Source organism: Hippopotamus amphibius, chromosome 12 (genome assembly GCF_030028045.1).
Source record: "Hippopotamus amphibius kiboko isolate mHipAmp2 chromosome 12, mHipAmp2.hap2, whole genome shotgun sequence".
In the NCBI taxonomy this organism is placed as follows: Eukaryota; Metazoa; Chordata; class Mammalia; order Artiodactyla; family Hippopotamidae; genus Hippopotamus; species Hippopotamus amphibius.
In genome coordinates, this window is record NC_080197.1 from 97,816,908 (window position 1) to 97,821,776 (window position 4,869).

Genomic DNA, 4,869 nt, shown 5'->3' on the forward strand with positions numbered 1-4,869 from the left:
TCTTCCCAGCCTAGGATAAATTCAATAAATCTGAATGAGCATATTACGACGTGCATGTGGAACCAAACTGACTCTCTCATACCCTACAATTGATGTTTCACTATTAATTCTTTAACAAATCCTAATAACTCATCTGTTTTCATATTATTCTCCAAAAGCTCTCTGAACAACTTACTGATTTATTCGATTACCATTTCTGACCCCATCTTTTTACATATTACCTTTGACTAAACTCTCTTTCAGATAACTTTGAATTAACCTTTTTTCTCCATCACAGGTATTTTTTATCCCATGTGGTAACTGAGATAGTTGTTCAAGTACAGCCTCCTGAATATTCATTTAATTTTCTGAGGAAAAAATTGACAAACAATGCCCAAGACTGGGAACCTCAACTGACTCACAAGTGGGAGGGTAATCACAACGGCACGTGTTCTCCCCCAGGAACTAGGGGTCTGAACCCCACAACAAGGTCCTCAGTCTGGGGATCCTGCACCAGGAAGAGGAGCTCCCACAGTATCTGGCTTTGAAGGCCAGCAGGGCTTGTGTATGGCACAGCTGGAGGGCTGTAGGAAACAGAGACTCTGCTCTTAAAGGACACATGCAAATCTCACACACTCGGAGTCCCAGGGCACAGGCAGTAATAATTCGAAAGGACCCTGGGTCAGCCCCACTTGCTCCGATCTTGAGAGCTTCCAGAGAAGGAGAAGGAAGGCAACGGGGACTGCCCTGGGGACACACACACTGGCAGCAGATATTTTTGAAAGCTTGTTCTACCACGAGGACACGAGTGCTGGCGAACGCCAAACTGAAATTCTTCCTTTAGCCTATTAGTGCAGAGGGCTTACCCATCCATCAGCAGGTCCCCACCAGTTCTGGGACTTGCCAGGCTGAATAGCCAGATGCAAGAAGACACAACTGTGCCCTCCAGCAGTCCAGTACCAGCCCCAGGAATGCCTGGGCCCTATGGCCAGCCACCGTGTGACTCAACCACACCCACCAGTGGCCTGCTACCAGCTTCATGCCTCCAAGGCCCCTGCAGCCAGCTGATGCAGGACAAAATCCTGCCCCCCTGCAAGCTGGTACCAGTCCTAGTACCCACCAGGTCTGCAGCTAGATGCACCAGCCCCGGCCCCACAAAAGAGCAGGGCAACAAACACTGCATGAGGCAGGGCCTGGGAGGAAGCTTGGCTGGGGGTCTGCCCTGTCTACAAGCATGGCCACAGTGGTTGGTTCCCCCACAACAGAAGGGCCCAAACCACCCACCTAGGGGCACCCCTAGAGCATACTGCTCTGGTGACCAGAGGAGAGTGAGCTGCTGGACCTCATAGGACATTTCCGATATAAGGGTACTTCTCCAGGATCTAGAAACATAACCAACCTACCAAATACAAAGAAATAAACACAGAGAATTAAGAAAAATGAGGAGACAGAGGAATGTGTTCCAGAGAAAGGAACAAGACAAAACCCCAGAAAGAAACAAGCAGAGTGGAGACAAGCAATCTACCAGATAAAGAATTCAAGGTAATGATCGCAAAGATGCTCAACAAACTCAGGAAAAGAATGGATGATATCAGTGAGTAGTTTAACAGAGTTCAAAAATATAAAGAAGAACCAAACAAAGCTGAGTAATACAATAAATGAAATCTTAAAATACACGAGAGGTAATCAACAACACATGAGAAGATACAAAGGAACAAATCAGTGAACTGGAAGACAGAGTACAGGAAATAACCCATGATGAAAAGAAAAAAGAAAGAGTAATAATTTTTTTAAAAAAGGCCAGTGTCAGAGATTTCTGCCACAACATCATGAGTACTAACATTTGTATTATGGGGTCCAAAAGGAGAAGAGAAAGAGAAAGGGGCAGAAAGCTTATTTGCAGAAATAACAGCTGAAAAATCCCCTAACCTGGGAAAGGAAACAGACATCAAAGTCCAGGAAGTACAGGGAGTCTCAAACAGGATCAATCTGAGAGGTCCACACCAAGACACATTGTAATTAAAGTGGCAAAATTAAAGGTTAAAAAGAAATTCTTAAAAGGAATAAGAGAAAAGCAACTGCTTACAAACCAGGGAATCCCATAAGACCATAGCTGACTTTTAAGCACAAACTTTGCAGGCTACAGGGAATGGCATGATATATTCAAAACGGTGAAAGGAAAAAGCCTAAACAAAAATATTCTATGCAGAGATGAGATCAAGATGGCAAAGGAGGAGGACATGGAACTCATCTCCCCCACCAGACACATCAAAAATACATCTGCATGAGGAATGATTCTCACTGAGAGTTAACTGAAGACTGGCAGGAGTCATGTACAACCAACACTGCAAGTAAGATCCACAGGGAATAAGGTAGGAAGGGAAGAGAAGCAATCCCAAAAGTATTGGGAACAGAGCAGCTCAGGCCCAACCCTCAGGCCTTCTGCTCCAGCAACGTGGGATCGGACCCAATTCCCAATAGGCAGTGATGGCCCCTGAGAAGAAGAGAAGCCCTACCTCACACCTGGCTCTGGCCCTAGGCCCTCTTTCTCCAGCCCTACCCCCTACGAAATTAAGATGAGCTCATTAGGATGGGCTCTGTTCCAACATCACAGATGTTCTTATAAAACAGGTTTATTTGGATACAGAGATAGATGCAAATAATGAAAAGATTATATGAAGATGGATACCGGGAGGAAGAAGCAGCCCAGGTGACAATGGAGGCAGAAATTGGAGTTCTGAAATTGCAGTGTCAGAACACCAAGGATACTGACTGCACCAGACACTCGGAGAAAGGCATGGAAGAGATTCTTCCTTACCTTCCTCTTCCTCAGAAGGAACCAACTTACCAACATCTTGATTTTGGAATTCTAGCATCCAGAACAATGTTATTTCTGTTGTTTTACTCCACTATATGTTACATTGCTATGGAAGTCCTAGCAAAGTAGTAGAGCACCTAACAAATGAACTTCAAAATACATGTAGCAAAAACTGACATGACAAATGAAAAATGGACAAATCTACAATTACAGCTGAAAACTTAAATACTCCTTACTCAGTAATATATAGAAATACTAGACAGAAAACCACCAAGATTATAAAAGATACCAATAACCCATCAACCAACTGGGACTAATTGTCATTTCGAGAATACTCTATACAATAACTGAATACGTCAAAAAGTATCTGGGCAAGTCTGAGACAGATGCAGGAATTCATGAGACAGTAAAAAATAGAATACCTTAATTACATTTATAATCATGCACACATTTCAGGATGAACCCAGAACCAGATACCCATGATTCAAACAACAGCAAAAAGAAAAATAGTTTTAGCAAAGGCTTAACATTTTAAAGTGAGAGCTCAGCCAACACTACAGAAGACAAGATTGAGCTTGTAATTTGAGTCTCACAGGATTTACTGCCAGCTTCAAAAACATCACTCACATTTTCCAGGTGAATATAACAGAACCCAGAGTTTAAGCATTGGAACAGTCACAGTGTGAGGATACAATCCAAAATCACTGGATATACAAAGAATGGGTAAACTGGGACCCATTCCAAAAGACAATCATCTATTGGAATGCCAATCCGTAGGTGCCAAGTCCAAGATGACTCAGATATTGGTAGAATTTAGGATTTTAAATCAATCTACACGACTATGCAGATAACGGAAAGTTAAGGAAGATAATCAAAAGTGAAGATTTCTTTGAAGAGAAAGGGAAAACACATAGTATTAAAAAGAAAATGTTAGAAATGAAAAACACAATATGTTTCTGAAAAAAGTCACAATATGGGCTTAATTACTTGATAGAGATTGCAGAAGAAAAAGGTAATGATTTTGAAATTAGAACAGCAGCAATGGTGTAATCCTTATAAAAGAGAAATGGAGTTTGGAGAAAAGATGGCGGCGAAGTAGAGAGACGTGGAGTGTATCCCTCTCCACAGATGCATTGGGAATGCACGGAAGGACGCAGTCATTCCCACAGAGAACCAGCTGAACACCAGCAGAAGGCCTCGGATACCAGAAAGCACTGCGGGGAGCCCGACATAGCCGGTAGTGAGGCATCTACGAGGGCTCAGAGAGGGTGAAGCGGCGGAGCTGTGGCAGACGGGAGGGAGTGAGAAACATACGGAGGGTCCACAGCGCAGCTCAGCGTTCCCGGACCGAGACATCGATCCGCGGCTGAACAGAGGGTCCAGGAGTGGGAGCGTGGGAACCGGAGAGCAGGTTCAGGGTGAGAAACATTGTTGCCAGTAGGGTGACGGACCGAGAGGACAGGAGGGAGGAGGTCCGCGGAGAGGAATGCCCGTCCCTGAGAGCTGCCCGGCCATGATGGCGGCTGGAGGCTGCAGGCTCCCGGGCAGGGGGGAGGAGCCGCGCGCGTAGCCTCTCCCTCTCTTTCAGCGCCTCTGCAACAGGCAGCGGAGAGACGCCCTGCAGGCCACCTAAGGTGCTCAGGGATAACAAGCACCCTCAGGCGCTCGGGCAGGGCTCGATTAAAACTCCTTGCAACGCCAGCAGCAGGGAGGCTGCCAAGAGAAAAAAAAAAAAAACAACAGCATCAAAAAGAAAAAACCCCGAGAGAGGCCCAACTCTAAGACTTTCTGTTTACGCCTGAGCCACCAGTGCCCTCTGCAACAGGCACCTCCAAGCCTGACTGAAACAACAGTGCACCACTGCTCACTCACTCCCAGGAGAAGGAGCCACTATTGTACCCTCTCCCTCCCCACACACCGACGCTTACAGACGAACAATAAAGGAACCTCTGCTGGTCACAGAATAATGCAAAAAAAACCCAAGGCAAGGAGAAGGACACTTACAGCTGAGACGCTAAGGAAACAGAAATAGTAGTATCAATACCTATTGAACTGGTCCATTCTGGGATCAG